Source organism: Equus asinus, chromosome 9, assembly GCF_041296235.1.
Source record: "Equus asinus isolate D_3611 breed Donkey chromosome 9, EquAss-T2T_v2, whole genome shotgun sequence".
NCBI lineage: Eukaryota > Metazoa > Chordata > Mammalia > Perissodactyla > Equidae > Equus > Equus asinus.
The window spans coordinates 91,795,194-91,821,327 of NC_091798.1; the positions used below are offsets into that span (position 1 = coordinate 91,795,194).

The 26,134-nt window shown below is 42.5% G+C and overlaps 1 protein-coding gene across 3 annotated transcripts in view; it reads right to left on the reverse strand.

The window, feature by feature from the left end:
- Positions 1-26,134, reverse strand: part of SV2C (synaptic vesicle glycoprotein 2C) — a 208,806-nt gene that overhangs the window by 173,978 nt on the left and 8,694 nt on the right. The gene's annotated exons all lie outside the window — the stretch shown is intronic.

Genomic DNA, 26,134 nt, shown 5'->3' on the forward strand with positions numbered 1-26,134 from the left:
GATTTGCTGCAAGGAGAGCTCCAAGAAAAATGTCTATTTGTCTTTTCTGAGCGAGTCAGGCAATGTGATTAGCATCCTTGCAGAGTTTTAATGCAATTTAAAGGCACAGCCAGATTCATTTTCTGAGTTCGTGTGCATCATTCATGTTCCACCCATAACAGCAAAACACTTGCTCCTGGACCTCAGATAACCCCCTTGGATGTCATCAGCAGGAGGGAACAGACCCCCCCCCAGGTTCACACTGTTCTCCCTGTAACCTCCAGAAATGACCTACTTTCTCTTTCTGCTTTGTCCACATGTACTGAGTAAGTGTTCCATTCGCAAGGCTTCTAGGGTGAGGGCTGCAAAAGCAGCCGCCTCTGTTTTACTTCATTCGGCACCTCAGAGCACCACGGGACAATTATCCCCAAGGGATGCTCTCCTCACTGTTCCCCTTGCTTCTGGCCGCTAGAAGGGAGGCACCACAGACTTCCTTAACGCCTCCACCAGCGCTCTGTGGCTCAGTGTGGGAACAGCTTTGAGGCCAAGGGGTTTCAGTGATGCATAAGTCCTGTGATCCGCAAAGCAAGAGAAGTGGAGTGTTCATTTGTTCACTGAGTCTGCGGTTCAGGTTCTGCCCAGGCTTTTCTTGGTACAAAATACTTCTGTGTGCTGAGAAAGCGCCTCTCAAAGTAGCTGTCTAGTGCCACAAACCCAGGGTATGTGTGTGTGTGTGTGTGTGTGTGTGTGTGTGTGAGCACGTCTGTGGGGAGGGAAGGGCCAAGGTGTACGTCCATTAGAAGGAGTAGCATTAAAGAAGAGATCAAGGTGGCCACTGGAGAATGGGTGTCCTTGTCTCCTTTCCAACAAAACCTTCTCCTTTACCTTTGCTGAGAAGAGCTGCTAGACTAATTCACACACGACACACAAACAATGGCTAAGGAGTTCCTGAAGTACCCTCCCGCCCTGAGGTATTTCTCTTTAATTCCTTAGTCCAAGGAAATGTGTAAATGGTGGAATTTCAAGCTCGGTAATTGGGTTTACAAGTTAGATGTTGGGGAACAGGAGGAACTTCTTGATTTAAATCCTCCCCAATGGGCCTACTGAATATTCCACCCACATATGAGAACAGATCTGGGCCCAAGCAATAGTCACAGGCAGGACACTCCATCCACCCCACCACACTACTAGTTCTTTAAAGGAAGAGACTGTCTGGGTTCATCTTGTATTCTCAGTGCCCAAGGCAGTCCTGGACCCCCACTCATTCACCCTTTCAACTAACAGCTATTTTCCACCTACTCAAGAGCAGGATCTAGACTGTCCCTGACTCTACGCACACAGAAAGTCAAGGCCCAGGGCCTCACCACCAAGGAATTTTCCATGTAGTGGCACATCTAACAACTAAGCAGATGATTATCTTCCAATGTGCTAAGAGCTATGTGCTGGGACATGGTATTATGATATTATGGGATACAGCAGGGTCCAAACCCAGGTGACCAGGCAAAAGGTGGACAAGGAAAGTATTCACAGACCAAGGACTTAGTTTATTTAAAAGATATAGTAGGAATTCAGCATACATTGAAATAAAATGCATGCAATGAAAGCCTTTTGCACACTTGCACCTGTGTCAGATCTGGAACAAACAGAAATAGAAACAAAAACGGATTTCCAATGTCTTCTCCAACTGGCACAGCTCTGGGGCCAAGAGTGAGACTCAATCGTGACCATACTTGCTAAAATGAAACTTGTTCAGTTCCTTCCATTAGCTTTTTGGTGTCTCACCTCTCTGACATTCTTATCCACTACGAGTTAACACCAGGGAGGAAGGTATAAAAGCATTTTCATGATTGACAGAAATACACAATCAACATCAGATTATATACAACAGTGTTTTGCAAAATGCATTCCAAGAAATATGAAAAAGCATTCCTCAAAAAGAGAGTTCATGGCCAAATAAGATGGGGAAACACCTGTCACTTTCTCACCACCTCCACTGCTGGTCATCTGGTCCCAGCCACCATCTTGTCTCACAGGGACACTGCAATGGCCCCCTCACTGGTCTTCCTGGTTCTATCTTTGTCCCTTAGAGGCTCTTCTCCACACAGTAGCCAGAGAAATCCTTTCCAAAGGTAGGGCAGACACTACCACTCTCCTGCTAAAAACCCTGCAGGGGCTTCCTTTCCATTCCCTTTGTCCCTACATGGCCTGGCCCACCTCCCCTCTGGTCTCATCTTCCACTCCACCCCTGCACTCCACCTCAGCCTGCTCCAGTATGCCCAACACTCTTCCACCTCAGGGCCTTTGCACTTGCTATTCTCTCTGCTTAGAATGCTCTCCCCTTAGATAACTGCTGGCCTCCCTCCCTCACTTCCTTCTGGTCTCTTCTCAGACGTCACCTCCACATAGAGCCCTAGACCACAATCTAAGACAGCGCCCCCACATCATCAAGCTCTGACCCTTTATGCTGTTTTATTTTTTATCATCTATCACCATTTGATAACATATTGTATATTTTTGTATTTGTTTATTGTCTGACCCTTTCCACAAACTATAAACTCCGTGAGAAAAGGAACTTTTTCCGTTTTGTTCTTGGTTACATTCCCAGCACCTAGCAGAATGCCTGACACATTCTAAAATTATTTGTTAAACAAATGACTGAATGGCACACTAATTAAGCAAAATCAAATCTTTTTGTTGACATTTTTACAGGTCTTCTCGGAGCCTTAGATGTGCGAGCGTGCATTGTGTGCACCTCTCCTCCAAGAAAAGCAAAGAACAACATCGCCCGAACTTATCTGACCCTGCGGCCCAAGATATCCTTCTGAACAAGCCTTCTCAGGATGAGCATGAAGGAGCCCTCATCACGGGTGAGATGCAGCAGGAGTGAAAACATTTTTTCTGGTGCTGCCAAGCAGGAGAAGGTTCCCGCAAGACAGACGGGACCTTTTCTTGCTGTCAAAGGCAATTCCCACAATACAGAAGTAGGATGAACACGCCTGCCTCTCAGTACGATCCCAGGCAAGCAAGTGAATTTTGACGTTTCTTCATCTATTCTTGGGAAGGCGAATTAGTTTGATGCTATCATTGGGTAGGGAACTGTTCTGTCACGGCCAGTGTGGTCCGCAGAAAGATGCTTGCCTTCATCTTCCAGTCTCCATCAGCAGCAACAGAACCTAATTATAACTGTCCCAGAGGCCGCTCAAATGGAAATACACTGCTGGAAATATTCAGGGTGGAGGGAGGACAACAGACATTTCCTTTCCGGAAAAGCGCCTTACTCAACCCTCTCCATCTTCTCACGTAATTCACACGTGGTAATTTTAAGTATTCATCATTAATAATCACCTTTGCTATAGTCATAAGCAAATCACACGTGATTCTTTAAGAAAGGTCTAGATTCTTTAAGACAGGTCTAGATATAAAAGAGGAAGAGTTAGTGAAGGAACTTATCATTCAAAGGGTCATTAAAAAAAAACCCGGACCATGGTAACAGTTAATGTAGGACACATTTATTGAGTGCTTGCAGCATGCAGGACCCGGGGGTGGGAGGATGTCGGTAGGAGAGGGATGGGTGGGAGACCAGAGAGAAGGAGTTCCCTCTGAAGGCACTCTCTGGTGAGATTCCAGCCCCACTACAACTACATGGCACACTGTGGGGTGTGCTGTACGCACAAAAAGCCAGGACAGGGGGAGGAGGAATGACACATCCTACTGGCCTGCGGGAAGGCAGAGCGCTCTTCGGGTTCAGTGTGGACTCCACCCTACAGGTGGTCCTATTTTAAAGCAAGCCAGCAGGTGTGTGAAGTGAACCAGACTTGGAAAGACTCCTTATGAAAGTGACCAGTGATCTGGGCTCTGACACAGTCTTTGGGACATCTGGGCTTTGAGGACTAACCCTACATGTCTGAAAGGAAAGGAAAACAAATGCAGTAAGTGGATTATTTTCCTCCTGGCCAGAAATGGTGTCATCGTTCTAAATTGAATTTTTCACTTAAGTGAGAGCTTTTGGTCGCAGTGATATAAAAGACCCTAAAAGGTTCTCTACATATAAGCAGAGTCAATCAGGCTCACCTGCTCCCTTCGTCTCTCTCCCCCTAGGTGTCCTCGATTGGCGTGTCACGCAGAAACTGCCACACAGCCACACTCCACGCCTAGCCTGGGGTGTCTGGGGAGGTGCGTGCATGGCGGCTCATCTGAATAGCACACTGACATTTATAAAGTAATTTCACACACGTTATCTTGTTCATTTGTACTTAAAGCAGATTTTATAGACAGAGAGGTTGAGGTTGAGAGACGCGTTGGGACTGGCCCAGAGTCAAAGAGCCAGCTCCAATGTGAAGCCAAGTCAAAAACTCTGGGCTCTGAATTCTGTTCTCTTCCAGCAGCTGAGCCATGCTGAACTTGAAACACTCACGATCTCAGCACCTTTATGGCAAGGAAGCCACGCTGTGCCTTCTTTCTGATGGGTTTCAGCCCATTCTGGCTTCCAGAATTGAGCTCCTAATTTCTCCGTGAAGTGCCCACAGGAGGCAGATTGAGAACAGCAGAGCTCCCGCGGCGCTGGAAGTCTGCCAGGCCGGCTCTGGCTCCCACCAGCCTTGCGGCCCTGCAGTCCATTAGCACAGTTCCCGCAAGTCAGAGGCCTGTGGGACTGCTTCTGACTGTCCAGTCCCAAAACGTGAACTCCACAAACTCTGGGGGTCAGCTGAATGAGATTAATAGCTCCTTCAGGAACACGCCTTTGCATGAGAGAGCGCCCTGCCTGCTAACTCTACCTGCAAACACAGCGATTCTACCCAAGTGCCCTCCTACAGATGCTGCCCTGCCAAGATGTTCATCCCCCACTTGCTGCACTCACACAGGAGGCCTAAAATGACACTCCACGCCCTTGATTTCAAGCAGGGCAGCCTCCGCGGCCTCCCTCCCACCTCCTCTGCCCCCTCTTAGTTCTTCTAGAGGTTTCGACAAACTCCCACAGCTTTTCTTCTGTTCAGCAGCGTTCTCTTCATAAGATCTCAAGGAACATAAAAGTAAGTCCTTTGTGACAAGCACGTTAGAAGACACTTCACTGTTTGGCACAGAGAGACACCAAGTACGGTTGTTAGGTGCATAAAAATACCACAGGTGGTCGTCCTCTGATGAAGAGTAGGTAACAAAACATAGGTTCTCATTCTTATTCTACTTCTATGGAATACCGGAGTTGACTTAGTCATTGTGTCTTAAAATACCATTTCCCAGGCACAAACCGTTGTGTTAGCTTCCTAATACAACATATCTTTGGCAGAGAAATCCTAAGGACACCACTAGAAAACAGTTGAAACTGACCAGCCAGGTCAGAAGTGTATCGGTTTAGGAGGACTGCCGGAACAAAGCCCCACAGACCTGGGGGGCGGGGCATGAAACAACAGAAACGGATGCTCTCACAGTTCCGAGGCTACAGAGTCTGAAATGAAAGGTCAGCGGGGCCATGCTCCTTCCTGGATCTGTAGAGGAGGCTCCATCCTGGCCTCTTCCTGGCTTCTCATGTTGGCCATCGATCCCAGCATCCTTGGTTTGCAGCTGCATCATTCTAGTCTCCACCCTGTCGTCACATGGCGTTCCCCTGTGTGTCTGGGTCCAAATTCCCCTCTTCTTAATGAGGACACCAGTCCTATTAGGGTTCACGCTAATGACCTCATCTTAACTTGGTTATATCTGCAAAAACCCCATTTCCAAATAAGGTCACATTCACAGGCACCTGGGGTCAGGAATTCAACATATCTTTCTGGGGGACGCAATGCAATCCATAACATCCATTCTATTAGGAAACTGACTGTATACGAAATTAACTCACATTTGATCATACTTAAGAATTATAACGTATTTCATTAGTGTTTTCCTGTAATCATGCCCTCTCAGATCTCCAAAACAAGGTTTGCACACGCGAGTCTCAGAGAGACACAGTCCACCCGACACAGCAAATGGTACCATTCTTATAACCTCGAGATATCTAGCCCTTTACATCTCCCCCAGTATTAGATAGAAAGAAGGTCAACAGACTATTTATGAAGACGCGTGAAACCCTCCCATCTCTCTCCTTTTGTCCTTTCTTTCATGCTTCCTCATTCACTGCAACCTCCGTGGATCTTAAAGTCATATATAATAATACAGCAAGTAATTACCACTTGGAAATTAGTTCTTGAACACAAATGCTTCTTTGGAGTCTCCACCTCCAAGTGATTGACAGCAAAAAGGTCGGTTCCATAATCATAAATTCACAAAGACCAGCAGAGGGAAGGCAAGTCAGATAGCCCGCCCGCACTTCTCAAGCTCTTCAGTTACTAGCTGGGGGACCCTGGGCGAATCACTTCACTGCTGATGTCAACAGGACAATGGTGGAAACATCACAAGCACATAGTTAATTAGTCAGCCAACCTCTTCTTTGTCTGCACAATGCTAGACAACCAAATCGATTTTTTTTTTCACCACAATCAACCAAATTAACAAGGTGTCTCTATTTCCTTTAGGACGGGAGGACTCAACTCACATTTTATTTCCATCTGGTCCCTAGGTCAAGCAGCAAAAGATGATTTAAGGCTTCAGCTTGAAACCAAAACACAGTCTTTTATGTCCTAAAAGGTTAAATGATTTTAAGCTTATCCAATGAAAAGAGATTTTTTTTTCCTCTATAGAATATAGATACATAATTTTTCCAAAACAGAAAGGTATTTTTCTAATATGGTGGGGAATAGGGTTTCAAGAACACCTGTGTTTAAAATATATATATAAATATAGGAATTAGAACATTTCTTTGGGGCAAGTCCTGCACAGGTTGCCCACGTCTCTAGGCTCTCATAAGCCCCGTGTCTGAACCGGCGACTCTCTGCTCCCATATTTCTATCACTGCCTTTCGATGTGACTCTTCCAATTTTTTCTCTCAATCCCTCTCTTTATGTCCTCCTTTATTCCTACGTAGGGGACATCACTCCCGCTTTATCTCTTTTAACTGATCACATTATAGAACAAAAGTGACTTTCGTATTTTCATATTCTTTTTAATTGTCTTTGTTATTACTTTTTAAAAAGCAAGAATTTCTTTAAATGATTTCTAAATACTTAAAAAAAAATGCTTAGGGCCAGCCCGCTGGCGCAGCGGTTAAGTTCGCACGTTCCGCTTCTCGGCAGCCCGGGGTTCGCCGGTTCGGATCCAGGGTGTGGATATGGCACTGCTTGGCACACCATGCCGTGGCAGGCGTCCCACATATAAAGTAGAGGAAGATGGGCATGATGTTAGCTCAGCACCAGGCTTCCTCAGCAAAAAGAGGAGGACTGGCAATAGTTAGCTCAGGGCTAGTCTTCCTCAAAAAAAAAAAAAAAAAGCTTAAATTGCTTTCGTATCACATGATCTTTTGTTGATTCCCTACCTTCCACCAATCATGGGTCAGTGGCCCTAAAAAAAGTTTTCCTATGCTCAGTGTAGACAAACACTTCCAAAAAAGTATCCTGAAAAACAAACATCTTCCACATTTGCCTGCTGTGTTGTGTAGACTAAATGGGAGTGACCTTTTCTTGAAATGTGGTTTGTGCATACTTAGGTATAATGTAAAGTTTAAAAGGATGTATAGATATTCTACTGATTTCAAGAATTAAACATTATTTTTAAACTGCTGATCTTAACAAAACATTGTAAAAATTAACTGTATAAGAGAAAATTGCTCCTTTATGGGTCTTCAAATACTCCTCATATATATTATGTAATCAATTCTTAACTGCCAAACATAGTATCAAATGGAAATGTAATTGAAAATAATCTGAAAACTATAGGTATTATTTGCATGCTATATCTAAATTATACATGTGCAAAATCTTGCCTTGTGCCAGTCCGTTACTCTATGGCAGTATTTCCTAAATGTGTTCAGTAGGGTGGAGAAATATTAATCGGTGTTACCATATATTAAACATTTATAATTCACAAAAGCAACAAGGTCTCGTTGCTCTCAAATTGTTGGAATTAAGCAAAAAGTTCATAATCCTCACATTTTTCAACACTCTGTTGCTCTTGAATTAGAAAACTTCAAAATTTGTTACTTATCTCATTTTTGGATCACTTACTGATTTTCTTAAGAAGCCTAATATTGGAAGTGTTTATTGTTCCATCGGATTATTTAGTCATCTCTGGCAGGATTTAATTCCTTCGTGTACTCTTTTGTGTGGTCTACTTCAACCCAAGTGTGCAGAACGCTTCTGTGAGCACATTCACCCTTTCAACATTCAGCGGGGATTTATTGCCTTTCTGCCATGTGTGGGGCACTATTCCTAGCACTCGGGATGCAACAATGACAAGCAAGATCCCTGCCTTGTAGAATTCTCATGCTCGCAAGAGGAGAGACACAAGAAATATACTAAAATAAACCACATAGTTTATTAGAAGATAATCTACGCTATGAAAAATAAGGAGGATTGAGAGCGGGGAGGGGTAGGTTGTAGTAATAATTAGGGAATTCAGGGTTATCCCAGTGAGATGACATCTGGGCAATGCCTAAAGGAGGCAAGAGTCATCCAAAAGGATATATGGAGAAACACTGTTGAGGGCAGAGAAGACAGAACAAAGTCCCTAAGTTAGGACCATGTTTCGTTTATTAGAGGAACAGTAAGGAGGCTGGTGTGTTTGGACAGAGCAATAAAGGAGAAGAGAAGGAGACGGACTCAGAAAGATAACAAAGGGTCAGACACTGTAAAGCCTTGTGGACATCTGTGAGGACTTTGGCTTTTACTGTGAGCATGATGAGGAGCCCCTGCAGGGATGTGAGCAGAGAAAGGACATGATCTGGCTTCCTTTTAAGATTTCTCTGGCTGCTATGCTGAGGATGGACTCTTGAGGACAAGAGTGGAAGCAGACACCAGGTGGGAAGCTACTTCAGCAATTCCGGTAGTTCAGACAGGGGTCAGGGGAGCAGCAGTGGAGGTGTTAAGAAATGGTCCAATTCTGGATATAATTTGAAAGTAGAGGCACAAGGACTTCCTGATGTGGAGTGTGAGAGGAAAGAGAAGGAGGGGAAGGGTGGATTTTCCATCAGCTGAGATGGGGTAGGGTGCAGAAGTAGCAGGTTTTGGTGGGAGTTGGGGAGAAGGGATCAAGAGTTCAGTTTTTGGACATACTAAATTTAATGTATTGATTAGACATCCAATGGAGATGCTGAGTATGTAGTTGAAGTTCATGGAACAGAAGTCTGGGCCAAAATTATATACATTTGGAAGTCAACAACATATATAGACGGATTTTAAAGCCATAAGAATGCATGGGATCACCAAAAGAGTGAGTGTAGGCAGAGAAGAGAGGAGAGGAGCAGGGGAGGGGAGAAGGAAAGAGAAGAGAGAAGCAGAGGGGAGAGAAGAGAGGAAAGGGGAGGAGAGGATTGCATCCTGGGTCATTGGAAGTTTAAGAGGTTGGAGAGAAGAGGATAAACCAGCAGAGTAGATTGAAGGGTGACCTATGTGGCAGAAGGAAGCCCAAGAGAATGTAATTTCATTGGAAATTAATGATAAGAGTATCAGGGAGGTGTGTATCAGTCAGGATCCAGTCAGGAGACTGAATTCAGGGAATTTAATGTAAATAATTAGTTATGTGCTGCATAATGATGTTATAATAAGACAGTGGTCCCATAAGATTAGCACCATGTAGCCTAGGTGTGTAGTAGGCTACACCATCTAGGTTTGTGTAAGTACACTCTGATGTTCGCCCAACCACAACATCACCTAATGTCACATTTCTCAGAATGTATCCCATCCGTTAAGCCACACATGACTGTATTAAGTATGAAATTGTTAACTAGGTAACAAAAAGGTGAAAAGAGAACTCTGAGGTATGACGAAGGTAGGATCTGCAAGAAAAAACGACCACCACTAGAACTGGAGAAAAAAAGGAAGGAGGTTTGAATTATTAAATAAGCTTAGAGAAAGGGCCCTGCAGAAGTGAGATCAGCCCCTGAGAAGCAGGTGCTGCTCAGCGGGTGCTGCTGTTTCTGAGCTCAAAGGAGGGACCCCAGGAGTCTGGGAACCCTTCTCTAAAAAGACGCTATCAGCCATCTGGCGCTTATGTCTCTGAGGGGGCTATGGCGAGGCAGTGTATTAGTTTCCCAGGGCTGCCATACAGTCACCATAAGCCTGGTGGTTGAAGACAGTGGAAATTTATCCTCTCACAGTCTGGAGGCTTGAAGCCTGAAATCGAGGTGTCAGCAGTGCCGTGCTTCCTCTCAAGCCTCTGAGGGGGAATCTCTTCCTTGCCTTTCTCTTAACTCCTGGAGGTTGCCAGCATCTCTTGGGATTCTTGGCTTTTGAGACACATCCCTCCAATGTCTGCCTGTCATCACGCAGCCTTCTTACAAGGACTCCAGTCATCGGGTTTAGGGCCCACTCTAATCCAGTATGACCTCATCTTAACTCAAGACATCTGCAAAAGCTCTACTTCCAAATCAGGTCACTTTCTGAGGTTCTGGGGAGACATGAATTTTGAAGGCACACTATTCAATCCAGTACAAGCAGGTTCTGCAAGAGTTGGGAAAACTGCAAACTGGAATCACGTGTGGGAACAGGAAGGAGGGTCACTTCTGGGCTGAAGAAATTTTTCTAAGCCATGACACCCCCAAGAACCACATGCAGACAGGAAGCCCATGGGAAGCAAATGGGAAGGAGCAAGCCTCTTCTTCCTCCTCCAGCCTCCCAGTCTCTCTCTAGCATCTCCTACAGGCAGAGCCCAACATGGAGCCATCTCAGAAATCTAGTGCAGTCTCATCTCCAGCATCACAAACAGAATATCCCAAGATAGGTTTGGAGCCAAGAGACAACATCTTAGTGGTTAGCACAAGGAGGCAAAGGTCAACTGTGTCAAAAGTTGATCATAGGTAAAGAAAGGTGAGAGCTGATAACTGCCCACTGGATTTAGCTTAAACTGTCCCATGATCAAATAAGTTCAGGAAGTGCCGTTCTAGGACTTTTCACTGGACTGGCCAAGCATTTCAGCACTTTGGCCAGTTCCTTGCCATAAGGGTTCAGCAGATTCTGGCTGAGGTTAGGACAGATTGTAGCCATCGCATCCACGCAGTCATCTACACAGTGCTACCCGCGGCCGCCACACATCCTGCCACTCCCCTCTGCTGAATTGCATTGTGATGTTTGCAAATGAGTTAAAGGTTCCTTGGAAATGAACATATTCCTAGGGCCGTCCGCAGACTACTCAGAGAGCCTTTCTAGTAAAATCCTGCAACAAGCCCAGGATGAAAGGAACTTTCAGTTCTCTTCCTTTTCACTCCAGCTCTGCGATTTCAGCAAGAAGCCCAGAATGACTGAAAGCAGGTGCTGACGTGCTTTAGTTTATTTCTTCAGGATGCAGCAGAAGCAAGCAAAAGTATAGAAAGAAATTGTTTTGGTAAATCTGGAGCAAACTCCATGCACATTTTAGAGACTAGGATCATCCTTAACACTTCATTTTTTTCTTGAAAACACTTTCTGCTCTTATTTAAATTAAAATTTATAAAACATGCTGATGTCCTGAATATTTACAAAATGCATCATACAAAATAAAAACAAACAGGAGACGATATAAAAACAGTGCCAAGCTACGAATGAAGAAGCTTGGATTTCAAGACTACGTCTGCTACTACCTAGTTCTATAGCTTGAGGCAAGCGTTTTCACAGCTTTGATCTGTTTTCTTCATCTATTAATTAGAAGGCTGGCATAAAAGATCTCAAAAAAGCTGTCAGCTTTTTCCACTTGTGTCACCTACCTCCTAAAGCTGGCACGTCTGGTTATTATGTGATTACCATACATTTTGATAGTGGAAATTAGTTGAGGAATTTACTTCAATATCTAAATTACTACTTTTTTTGCATTTTTTCACAGAAAAGCGACAGTAGTCAACAAATATATAAGCTAATAGGAAATTAGAACAGTGAAAGTCAAATTTTTTTTTTTTTTTTTAAGATTTTATTTTTTCCTTTTTCTCCCCAAAGCCCCCCGGTACATAGTTGTGTATTCTTCGTTGTGGGTTCCTCTAGTTGTGGCATGTGGGACGCTGCCTCAGCGTGGTCTGACGAGCAGCGCCATGTCCGCGCCCAGGATTCGAACCGACGAAACACTGGGCCGCCTGCAGCGCAGCGCGCGAACTTAACCACTCGGCCACGGGGCCAGCCCCTAGTGAAAGTCAAATTTGAGAGGAAATGCCCCAGTTGTCTATCACTCTTACTTGTTATTTATTCGACATTAATGACTTTCTCTTCTTTCTTAGAAATTAACCTGTTAATGTGTCTAAAATAAATAGCAAAACAGAACCAGAAGCACCTAGTGCATATCTGCTTGTGTCCAAAACTGACAACAGCGGGTAACAATATGGAGAAGGCACAGACTAAACCCATGTAGGACAGCCATTAAATCTAATTTAGCTCTGTGAGCAAACACAGAGTCCTGACTTCTTTGTGTTGAGTTTCTTTGTGTGCAGCAATTTCATTTTTTGCAATTTCTGATTCATCTCTCAGGGTCCAAAACCGTCCAGAAGAGCATCCTATACACTGTACTAAAGGCAGAAGGTGGGGAGAAATTCATCCAACTAGAATGCCACTAGAACATATATCTGGTCACACAAAACTGATACAGAAACAGTAACCATGGGTATTACTTAAATATTTTAATTTGGAATAGTATGTTGCTTGCTGTGTATGTTTTTAAAGTAACCATTTCTATTTAGTAATAGTTATCAACCTTCAATATAAAGTTACAACAGAATAAAGTTCATTTAATATCTGAAGCAGAAAAATATTTTCTTTAAAATTACTTTAAGAGAAACTGCTGGCAATAATCCATTAATTTTCTTTTTTGTGCAGAATATAACTATTTCCTTCAAGCTTTCTTTTTTTTTTCTTTTGTGAGGAAGATTGTTGCTGAGCTAACACCTGTTGCCCATCTTCCTCTTTTGCCTGAGGAAGATTGTCTCTGAGCTAACATCCGTGCCAATCTTCCTCTATTTCATGTGGGACACCACCACAGCATGGCTTGACAAGCGGTGCTAGGTTTGTGTCCAGGATCCAAACCTGTGAACCCCAGGCCCCCAAAGCAGAGTACATGAACTTAACCACTGTGCCACTGGGCTGGCCTCCTTCAAGCTTTCTTACACTAAAGAGAGGCAATGAATGGTCCTAGCTGCTGTGGCTGCATAGACCTCATCAAGAACTAGAGAGAGTAATTTTTCCCCACTATTTTTATTTAATTTTCCCACTATTTTAATTACTATGAACCAACAGGTCTCCATTTTAGTGTCTCCTCACTTGAGTGTCTAGCAATCAGATGAGCAATTAGGTGCTTTGTGTTACCAACAATCAAAGTTCCCAAACTGGCCAGTGACTTTCAAAGGTCTCCCCTGTCTTGCTCCTCAAAGGCTGGTCTGTGGACCAGCAACACTGGGATTATCTGGGAGCTTGTTAGAAATGCAGACTCTCAGGTCCCACCCCAGACCCACTGAATCAGAATCTGCACTTTAACAAGATCCTCAGGTGACGTGTGTGCACAGTAAGACTTGAGAAGCACTGCCCTAAAGGATCAACATTCACATTCATTTCCACCTTGATAAAGCTCCTTGAGTAGGAAAAAAAGGAGCAGAATTATAGGTATCGACTAGGAATTGTAGCTGAGTATGCCCATAGCAGTGTGCCACGCAATGCATGAACACAAATGGATGAAGAACTGTTTATATAGCCACTTTTAACATAATCATCTCAAAAGCAGCTATGGATAACTATTGGCTATCTGAATAGCATATCTGTGCCACGTGGTTAGGGTCATCACATATCCCAGATGCCTGGGACAGTCCTAGTTTACACCTGACTAGATTAATTAGTTTACACTAATTACTAGTAGTACCCCACTACTGTTTAAACTAGAAAACAACCTCATTTGGACAATAAATTATATGGTTGCCCTAATTATAATCGGCTGCAAAACTCATCCATAGCAACTTCCCAAAAAGAAGATTTAATTATAAGAATACATGGTATTTGGGCTTCACAAGTCACCAAATTCTGCTCCTGTTTAACACTAATGAGCTGGAGAGAGACATTCCACTGCTAACGACAAGGCAACCATTTCCCATTTCCCAGAACAAAAAAAGGGGTGGTGTAATCTTCTCATTTTAACTTTTGTTTATCAATTTTTTTCTTATACCACCAGTATTTGATATGGCTTATCATCACTAGAACCTGGTATAGAGTCTGACTTAGGACAAACCGACATGTCTAATTGTCTTATGCTTAATATATCAACATGTTTACAGTGTTGCAGAGAGCATCATGGCTTCCAACTATCAGAGCTGTTTGGAGAATCACAGCTGTGGTCTCCCATGAGTGAAAACACCATGCAGTAAACTCCCCATCCAGGTATGCTAAATGGACAATAGGCACACTGTGTATACTAAAAACCTAGATAAAGAACAAGAAAACTGGACACCATCATGCAGTGTCATGGGTGAGCCTGTGGAAGCAAATAAATGTCAAGGAGAAAGATGGAGGCAATCTATCCTCTTCCAGGTAGACAGGTAAAGAATAAGAAATGGCCATTCACCAGCTGCAAGGCCGAGTGTAATGAGTTTGAAAGAGGAGTTTGCTGGGGATTAGCTCTGGGGAAGTCAATTCTGCCCAACTGATGAGAGGAGGACAGTGCCTGGTGGAGTCAGGGTCAATTAGCAGGAACTAGAGTCCATCTGGAGAACAATGGGGGGAGCTGGGAGAAAAGCCAGTTACTGAAGACAAGGATCGGAGGCACCAAGGGCAGGGAAACCAAGCCAGAAACAAATCCAGATCATGTGGAAAAGCAACTTGGAGAGGCAACATGTTAAACTGTTTTAGAATCTTTTCTTAAGGTAAAATTTACATACAACAAAATTAACCCTTATGGTATATAATTTTGTGAGTTTTGATAAACACACAACACACCACAAGCAAGACACAGAACAGTTCTACCACCCCCAAAATTCCCCAAGCCCCTCTGCAGTCAACTCCTCCACAGACTCTATCCTTTGGCATCCATTTTTTTGCCATTTCCAGAATGTCATATCAATATAATCATTCAGTATGTAGGTTCTGTATCTCGCTGCTTTCACTTAGCCTAAGGCATTTGAGATTCATCCTTGCTGCATTTATCAGTAGTTCATTTATTTTTTATTAATGAGTAGTATTCCATTGTATAAATGAACCACAATTTGTTTCTTCATTCACCAGTTGAAAGATGTTTGGGTTTTCTCCAACTTTTGGACACAGGAATAAAGCCTATATAAACTTTCACATACAGGCTTTTGTGTGGACATAAGTTTCACCTGAGTAAATATCTAGCATGAGGATCAATGGATCATATGATGAATAGATGTTAAACTTTATAAGAAACTGCCAAACTGTTTTCCAAAGTACCATTTTGCACTTCCACCAGCAATGTTCCAAGTGTTTCCTATCTTTGTCAGCACTTAATACTGTCAGTTTGTTTGTTTTATTTTAGTCATTCTAGTAAGTGTAAATTTCAAACCATACCTGTTTTAATCTCCCATGAATGAAAACACCACACAATAAATTCTCATCTGTATGTGTAAAATGGGCAAACAAGCACACGTGTAAAAATTTGCATTTTCCTAATGAGAAATGATGTTGAACATCTTTTCTTGTGCTCATTTGTCATCCATATGTCTTCTTCGGCGAAGTGCTATTCAAATACCTTGCCCATTTTCTTTATCCAATAAGGGACTTGTATGCATAATATATAAGTAACTCTCAAAACTCATAAGTTAGAAAACAACCCAAAAATGGGTTCAAAAATCAATTGGTCATATATGTATAGGTCTCTTTCTAGAATCTTTATTCATTTCCATTTTTCTATATGTCTGTCCTTTTGCCAATATGACACTGTCTTGATTCCTGTAGTTTTAGCGTCAATCTTGAAGTCAAGTAACGTGAACCTTCCAACTTTGTTCTTTTTCAAAGTTGTTCCGGCGACTCTAGTTCCATTGTCCCTCCACGTACATTTTAGGTTCAGCTTGTTGATTTACATATACATTAAAAAAATCCAGCTGGGATTTTGATAGGGATGCTGTGAATCTATAGATTAGTTTGAGAGAAATTTACATCTTTACTATATTGACCGCTCCAATCCATGGATACAATATAATTCTCCATTTATTTAGATCTTTGATTTATTTCATCAGTGCTTTGTAGTTTTCACCATAAAGATATTGCACATATTTTGCTAGATTATAACTAAGTATTTCTTTTTGTGTGCTATTATAAATGGTACTGTTTTCTTAAATTTGATTTTCCACCTGTTTATTGCTAGTACATAAGAATATGACTGACTTTTGTATATTAGTTTTAGTAGCTTCTTGTGTGGATATTTTGGGATTTTCCATGTAGATAACTATATCATCTGTTAATAAAGACAGTTCCATTTCTTCCTTTCCAATGTGCATGCCTTCTATTCCTTTTTCTTACTTTATTGCATTAGCTACGGCTTTTAATACAATTTTGACAAGGAGCGGTTAAAGCAGACATCCTTGCCTAGTTCCCAGTATTAGGTGAAAAGCATTCAGCCTTTCATCATTAAGTATAATCTCAGCTGTAAGTTTTTGTAGATGCCTTTTGTAAGGAAGTTTCTATTTTTCTGAGTCTACTGAGAGTTTTTTTAAAATCATAAATAGATGTTAAATTTTTTCAAATACTTCTTTTGCATCTATTAGACTGCTGATATGATAAATTAAATTGATTTTCAAATGTTGAAACAGCTTTGCATTTGCAGGGTAAACTTGGTCAAGATGTATCATCCTTTTTATAAATTTCTGAATTCAATTTGAAAATATTTTGCTAAAGATATTTTTGTCTATGTTCATGAAGGATATTGGTCTGAAGCTTTCTTTTCTTGTAATGTCTCTGTCTAGTTTAGTAGTAGGGTAATGTTGGCCTCACAAAATGAGTTGGGAAGTGTATCTATCTTTGCTATGTTCTAGAAGAGCTTATGCAGAATCGGCATTATTTCTTCCTGAAATGTTTAGTCGAATTCATCAGAAATTAAAATTTAATTGTATCAACCTCATAGAATTGTGAGGACTAAATGAGACAGTGTATGAACCTAGCCTCAGTGCCATAACAAACAGCACCCAGGCAATAATAAGTATTTGCTATTATTATTAGTCTGCTAATCCAACTTAATACAGTTAGTTATTAGCACCTTGCTAGAAGAGCATACACCCGCCCAGTGAAGAAGCTCACAGGCCACAGACTGACATGCAAACCCACCTAGTTTGGCCAGAAGTGATAATGCCAAAAATCCCAGAGATTAGTCAAGATTCAAAGGAAAAGAACTTTAGGTTCCTTTGCTACAATCATTATACATCCCTTTAAGATACGTTGTGAAAGGGCATTAATATTGAAAAAGAACTTCAGCATTATGCTATCTAAAATATTTTGTTTTACTACTGTTCTTTAAATTTCTATATGCTCAAGAAATACCTGTTACTATTCACTAGAGTCATAAAATTAGGAATAAGCTGAGATACAGGTGAATAATATAACAAAATTCCTCTCTACTTTGTCCACTTTCCATTTCAGTGACTACAAAAAGGCATGAGGACTAAATAAAGAATGGTAAATAATGAACCAAAGATGCTGTGATTTTAGAAATCCACTAAACAACATCCTGAATATTTTAGTGGTTTCAATTATACATCATTACATACTCCGCAGTTTTTTCACACGTTCTTACGTGTTTTGCAGACAGACATTATAACAGAATTGGGAGGGAGCAGTGAAGCACACCAGGTACCGTAACAAAAGCACTTGAGTAAATGTCTAACAGAATATTCATGAACTAAACTAATGAAAAACAAAATCCAGCTCTTCCAAATGCTAACGTTTCACTGGAAATGAACAGAGAGGATTAAAGCCTTGGCAGTCGTGGGCTGGTGATGGTCACAGAAGCACACCAGTGGAAGAGACCGCTCAAGTCAGGGTCTTGTGTCCTGTGTGATGAATAATGAATGTGTATTGAACACCTCTCAGCAAGGTGAACCAACTAAGCCAGATGAGCCTCTAGAATGCTCTCACCGAGCTCCACAGAACACATAGATGCCCTTGGTGTGTGGAGAAGACCTGAGTTTTTAAGCCCCACAAACATAAATCCACTATGTATTTATAGCCCTGTAACCTTGAGCAAGTAACATTTGCTCTCTGGGCATCAGCCTGCTCATTTCTAAAATGCATTTACCCTACTAATTCATCCCACAAATATTCCACGACTGCACCAGGCCCTGTGTCACCTGCTGGATCCACAAGAGTGGACCTTCAAGAACACAGACCAAGAAATGAGCATTCACAAAACAGAGCAAGGAGTGTTGTCACTGGATAAGGAGAAGGTATGCCAGCTGCATGATGGAAGGGTGTCTAAACTGGACCTGGGAAGATCAGGTTAAGACTTCCCTAAGGAAACGACCATTAGCTGAGACCTGAAGGATGAGAGGGAGTTAGCTAGGTGAGCCGTGGGCTGGAGAGGGAGATGGAGAGAGAGCCCTCAGGCAGGCAAAAAGGCTCAGAGGAGGCAGAGGGAGAGCCTGGTGCCATCAAGACTGAGGAAGTTCACTGTGACCCTGGGAAGGAACTACTAATTGATTTTAAGGCAACAGGAAGCCATTGGGGATTTCTAACACGAAAATGGACGTGGTCTTTTGTGTTTTACAAAGGTCACTCAAGTAGAAAATGGACTGAAGAGTGACGAAGTGAAGGCCCAAGGGCCTGCTGGGAAGCTGTTGCATTATTCCCGTGAGAGACAACGGCGCCTGGACGGAGTGTGATGAAAACTAAACAGCAAGGGCCAGAAGCATGGCTGGCGTGTGGGAACCCAGCAAATATTAGTTGCCTTCCTTCTTTTTTCCTTTGTAACCTGTCCCATTGTTTTAAAAGGAACTGTCTAAATGGCCCAGTAGCCACTCAAGTAAAATCCCCCTCCAATGATTACATTTACAAAGAAATAGTCTTCAGAACAGATCCTTCCACACGGCCACAGGGAAGAAATACGTTGTTTTATGTCTAGGCCGCCTAGGGGTGAGATTTCTAACAAATGTTGACGTAAACGCAATTTCACAGCAAAGAAATTGTTAGCATGTCTTAGATAATTAATGTAAGTTTTACCACTAATATTGGCAGCCTCCCTAGTCCCTCAAGTATTTTACTATCTACGCAGAGTTTAAGCACTATCTCAAAATCCTTTTGATAGTTCCGTTTTTCTTAGTCTGTTGTTTGTCTCTAGAAGGGAAGCTCCCTGAGAACAGGGACTTTGTCCTGCTGTCTGTTCTCCCTCCAGCAGCTGGAGCAGTGCCTCGCACCCAACGGAGGCGCAACAAATGCGTGTGGGCTAATCCTCTACAGAGTGGATGAAGAGTGGGGGTCATCCAGGAAGTAGCTGATACCTCTGACATCAGCTACATGAAGAAACTGACCTGGCACCTCTCCCTCAAGGCTCTCCCCTCCTAAGCCGCTGTACACTTGATTTCAAAGTCATCTTTCTAAACATGCAGTTCCAATAAAGACAACTCCCGGCCATCAAATTGAGCCCAAATGCTGCATCTGACCTTCAAGAATCCCCATCCGCCTTGCAGCTCGCTCTCTCACCACTGCCCACCTTCCCGTCCTCACATAGCCTCTCTTCCAGATCAACAGGATCACTCACCATTCCCCAGCCGCCCCCAGTACGCCCCGCTTCTGCCTCCAACACCCTGCATCTCCCTGGCTGCCTGCTAACATCCCATCTGCCCTTCAAAGTCCATCTCAAATGGGATGGCTTTGGAAGTTTTTCTTTATTCTTTAAGTCAGTGGTTCTCAACTGGGGGCGATTCTGCACGCTCTCTACTCCTACCCCGGGGACATGCAGCAATGTTTGGAGAAATTTGGGGTTGGGACAACCAAGGGGGAAAATACTACTGGCATCTAGTGAGTAGAGGCCCGGGATGCTGTTAACCACCCTACAGCGCACAGCACAGCCCCTACAACAGAGAAGTATCTGGCCAAACATGAGGAGTGCTGAGATTGAGAAGCCCTGCCGTAAGCAAGCGTCCTGCTGCCACCTTGAAGCCACCAAGGATTGCTGGACTCTCTTGCTGAGCTCCCACTCCTCGTTTACAGTGTGCAGAGCTCCCCTCCCAGTCTGTATGCTTGAGATCACAGGCTGGAGCCACCCATCTCATTTTTCCTAACGAGCACAGCATATCCTCTGCACAAGGGACATGATCAACTTGTTGACTGAAATTGAATTGAAATTTCTATTTCTTTTAAAAAAAATTTTAATTCTCTACTCTAGTCTACTTTCTTCTGTTTCCTGTTAAGAAGAAAAGAAAAGGGGACCAGCCCAGTGGCGCAGTGGTTAAGTTCACATGTTCTGCTTCAGTGGCCCGGGATTTGCCAGTTCGGATCCCGGGTGCGGACATGGCACCACTTATCAAGCCATGCTGTGGCAGGCGTCCCACATATAAAGTAGAGGAAGATGAGCACGGATGTTAGCTCAGGGCCAGTCTTCCTCAGAAAAAAGAGGAGGATTGGCAGCAGATGTTAGCTCAGGGCTAATCTTCTTCAAAAAAAAAAAGAAAAGAAAAGGTAAGCACCATCTTTTGTGCATTTAACCTTTAAATACTTAGAGACTGTTATTAAATAACTTATCTGTCTTCTTATCTCCAGATAAATTCGAGTACCTTTTATGATCTCACAGGAAAGAGTGCCCTTTAAGAGGAAAAACTGGTGCAAAACTGAATTAAATGTAGTTTTGATCATAGTTTTCATTACATACTATGAAACTGCATTTATTTCATTTAGCATATCTGTAGCTTTTGAGCTAATCAAAAAACAAATAAATAGCCAACATTGACTTCCAATTCAGTTAAAAGGGGGCTTTACACGAATCAGGACTAAATAATAAATGCTGTGATTTATCTAAAGCTTGTCCTTTTATTATTATCCTAATATTTAACAAAGCTAATAAACATTTGCTGGTTTTATAGTTAACTGACATTATAAATATTTGCTGAGCATTTTACAAATAAAATATTATGGCCAATTTGCTGATCAGGGCTGTCAATTTTGACTTTTGGCACATTTAAAAAATTCAGCTAAGAACCAGAATTCACATCTGATCACCAACTCCCAATTTTATCTTTTCTGAGACATGAGAAATCTATTAGCCTAAGAAATAAACACAGACACATGCTAGTTCTTAGAATTAAGTCTGGAATTTTGAATGGAAATTCGGCTTGGGTGAAAAGAAGGAAAATCTGATATGATCAGAAAAGGTTATCATAAATCCCTCTCGCATTCCTAGAAGGTAAGCTGAACTCTCTTGAATATAAACCCAAATGGCCTTCAGGCTGAGGACAAGCACAGTGGCCGGCCTGAGAAGCTGTTACACAGAGAAGCTGGACGTCCTGATTCCCAACGCTGTCAGTCAAAGAGAGTTTTGTGTTGTCATATGTCAGCCAGATGGAAAATCAGCAGTTAGTTATCCTGTGAGGGAAGGAGGAAACCCCTTCAGGCAGAAAAGCACAATGCAATCAGAAGACCCCAAGAAGGCACTTAACATCCTCGTGGTTTCTGGAGTGAAGATGTCACGACCCATCACTACCAGCAAGAGGAAATGCAGACATCACACACACACACTCCCCCAACAGACACACACATACCACCAAAAGAAAGCACTAATACGGCCAGCGGGAAGTGCAGAAGTAACTTCAAAAGCATCACTGGGAGCCCCAGGAGCTCAGGGACACACATTAGTGCGTTTCAATCTTAGGCAAAGATAGTTCATGATCTGATTCTTTAAACTAGGCAGTACCTAATTTCAAAATCATCTAGTAAGAGAAAAAAAACTTCTAAGCCAGCAATTGGATATAGTACGAACTGTTATTTTCCATCTATTTAGGAGCTTTATTAAACGGAATATGATGTTACAGCGAACGTTTGATGTGGTAATCAACACAACAACTGTGTCATATGGTAAGAATCAGGGAGTGCCTTATGCCAAAAAGTTGGGAGGAAATGAACTAGTTATCCATCGCTAAATATCCCTTTAATCTAGGCTCAGGCCCATCAGTGAGGGATTTAGGTGGAGCTCAAATGTGTCCAAACCTGCCGTGGCCAGTAGGTTTGGTTGGTGCCAGCCCTTAAGGAGAATCATGTCATTCTCCTGGTACAAAGTAAAGCTGCAGGTACAAGACGGCCTGGGTGCCTAAGGCTCACATTCAGTTATGTTAATCACCGGCTCTCCTCCTCGGGCTTGCTGGGAAGTAGAAACCTTTATAGGTTTGGATTTTTTTTTTTCATTCACTGCCTTTAAATATAATCAAACCCTCTTGCACACACGCATTTGTGTCCCAAAAGGCAGGCGCAATCATTACACATTCAGGTTCACAGGAATGAATGTTTGGGAAAACAATTAGCTGTAATGTATTTATCAATAAACAAGGCGAGCTCTGCCCCAGCAACGACGTCCCCTGCAAACCACAGATAAACGGTAGGATGCCCTTATCGAGACTCCACTTTAGATGAAATGGCACACAGAGTGGCATATATTACTCAGTCCTGGGTCACTCTCTCAATGTCTTCTGATTTATTCCTTCTAAACTACCCTTACGTTAGTTTCAGTTGACAGGAAAATATTCACATCCTTGAACTATGGACCAGGATAATCACCAGGCTTTCACTCCCTCTTTTGTCAGTCTCTTCTGGAAGCAATTCAGAGAGCTCCCACTCTCGCACACAGAAGACACTGGCAGGGGAATCACACAGGAATCGCTGTCTGTCAGTGACCTCAGAGAATAACAGGATTTTAAAAACAGGGTTAGAGAGAAACCACCAGATTCCTCCTGGGCACCTCCCACTGTTGTTGGAGCAGCCATCTTGGAACACATCTGTTTGTTTCTTCTCTCCTCTTCGCTTCCCCTGTTCTCACCCATCACTAAGCAGATTAGAGCAGCACAGTAAAAGCTCAGCGCCCTCACAGCCCTAGTCCCCAGACTGATCTCGTTTGGGGCGAGCCTCTGAAGTAGAACCACAGGAAAGGCTCGTGTGTTCTCCACAGACATCCCTGTGAGCTGGTCCACATCACACCCCACCCCACTCCACAACCACTGCCAGAGAGAGAGGAATGTGGCTGTCCTTACAGAAAGAGCATGGTCCCTTCCGACACAATGCTAAGACGGAAGAGCTCCCGGTGTTACAACATGCCGCTTCCCACCCCAAATGTAAATCAGCTTCCTATGCCGGGTGCTGAAGGCTAGAGAATTTAGAGCAGTCCAGTACACCTATTAATAACGCATATTTTGCAAAGCATTATTAAATGTTTTTCATAGATAAAATACCCCACCCGCACACAGAAATTTAAAATATCTATATAATACCCTAACAACAATAAGGAGAAATAGAAGAAATAATAACAAATTATGTTCTTTAAATATGTAAATGTGCCAGTGTAACAAGTCTAGAATACACGGTGAAGACATGAGACGCTTGCTTCTGAACGCAGACCCACCAGAAACGCAACCACCGCCAGTGTACACAAACACAGGTGAGCTTATTAGCAACATAAATATCACAACAAGTGGCTGTTACCACCGTGATGTGAGTTTTGGAAACGATGAACAACTCTTGGTAAGAGTTTAAACAAAATACAATCTTCCTTTGATTTATAAGAAGTTTCACTATGGGAAAATACACCATATACAAAAAATACTTGTTTACATATAAAACAGAAAAAGTTCTAGGCTTAAATTATTAGAAACAAAATTTTCCCCTAGGTGGATATGTGACAGGACACTGGAAAGCTGTGCACTTTGTGAGGCAAGGCTTGTTATGTGGAGCTGTCCTGTGCATTAGCTGTCTTTGGGCAACGGAATGTGGGCTGAAGTGACAGTACACCAGCTCTGAGCCTGGCTTAAGAGGCATCACATTTTCCCACTCAGCCACCTTGTCCTTCTGCCATCTCCATGCCAAAAATATGAACTGAGGAGTCAATTATTGCAAATAGGATTAAAAACCTAAACCTTACCTGCAACTTGGAGAAAACTTGGTAAATCTCAACCTACATCAGCCAGCCCCCAGCCAACCCATAGAGGCACGGACGAAAAGAAATGACTATTGCTTTAACTTACTAACTTTTGGAGCGGCTGGTTAGGCAGACATGATGTAGCAACAAATGTCTGACAAATGCTTGCCCACCCAGCACAGGGAAGGCAAGCACAGCTAAAGGAGGAACAGAAAAGTCAATGAGAAATTCACGATGGTGGACACAGAATAGATGGATATTAGGAAAAAGAAGGAATGGGTGGGATCCAAGGGAAGCGCGACATAAACACACAATGCTGAGTCACCAGCTGTTCCAGAACTCACAACGAAGCAGAGCAATGTGTACCTCATGAGCTCACTCCCCTACAATCACCTGGACGGACAGAGATATGCGAAGTCTGCCATAGCCTGCCAGATTTGTGTAAAGGCAGGCAGAGATGTGATAAGGACCGAATAAGGCCCAAGGTTGTCACAAAATAAAACCTTTGTCATCAAAATTCAAATCATGGTTCATTTACCCTTTCGAATTATAAACATATATAGCATCAAATAACCAGTAGACTCATAGCAAGCCCATGAGTATTTCATTTTTATCAATATTTTTGCCTTCAAAGGAATTGGTATCTTCTACAAACCTGGCTTCTATCATTTAGATATTCTTAAAATTAATTCAATATCTGTCATTCTATCTAGTTACTAATGTTCTGATTTTTTTAGGGTTGTTATTCAATGATAACTAAAAGAAATAATGAGTCTTTTAAAATATGCATACAACCTGAGGCAATGATTTCATGTTCAAATGAGATAGGAATATATTTTAAATAATTCATATATATTTTTAAAGATCTTCTGATAACACTACATGACGCTGTAAAGTTCTAGAATCTATACAAAAAATTGACTGAGCTTCTAAATAGCCAAAGCAATGAAGAAAATATAATTAGATACAAGAATCACAGAGTTCACAAAATAAACACAAAGCAGTGATTATAAGTAACTATGCAATAAATTTGACAAACTGGATAAAATTGACAAACTTCTTTTTTTAAAATGTAGCTTTATCAAAACTGACACAAGAAGAAATAGAAACTCTGGAGCCTTTATCTGTTAAAAAGAAATGATTTTGTAATTAATCAGAGGCTTAAAAGCATTAGATGAAATTCTATACACACCCATCGGAAATCTTAGCAAGTTAGAAACTGAAGGAGACATCCAATTTGGTCAAAGTGGAGGTCAAATGACAGAATTGCTCATGAGGGACTCAGGGTCAAGAGCAGAGCTGCCCTGCAGCCAGAGGAGGGCCAAACAAATTGTGGACCGTTTTCTCTGCCTCTGGCATCTGTGGACTGGGAGTTTGGGCCTCTAGAGACAGCATCCTGGGCATAGTCGTGACATCCTCTCATCCATCAGCAGTGGTAAGACTCTGCCAAGCAGTTTCCCAGACTGAGGCATGAACAATGGGCATCTGAGCAGGACAGGGAGGGCTTTGAGAGGCAGAGGACTGGAGGCAGGATAGTGGAAGCGGGTTACGACTGAAAGGGACATGCAAGGGGCTTCTGGGCGCTGGGAATAATCTCCTTCATGATCCGGGTGTTGGTTCAAGAGATGTGCTCAGTTTGTGAAAATCAATTCAGCTATACTCTTTTAACATGTGCACTTTTATCTTTGTATGTTATCCTTCAATTAAAAAGGTTTAAAAATCACTTAAAATATTTACAGCCCCTGTGTGTCCAGCACTGAGAGTTACAAGGGTCTCAATGACCAGGTCTCTTCCCTTGAAGTTCAAGGGGCTCAGAAAACTAGCAGGAAAACCCGTATAGAGAGGTCAGGATGATAATGTGGAAGAAGCGCTCCTACAGTGGCGGCTGCAAGGGGACTGAGAGAAACAGAGACAGGGCCTGAATCCTGCTGTGGAGGGTCATGAAATTGTAAGCTGAGGCTTGAAGGGCAGGCAGGAGCCTTTCCTGTAGACAAATGAGCACATGATAGGAGTTGTGAGGAGGATAAATGATGGGAGCGAGGACACTCAGGCGCATGAGAAGAGAAGATAAAAAATTGTC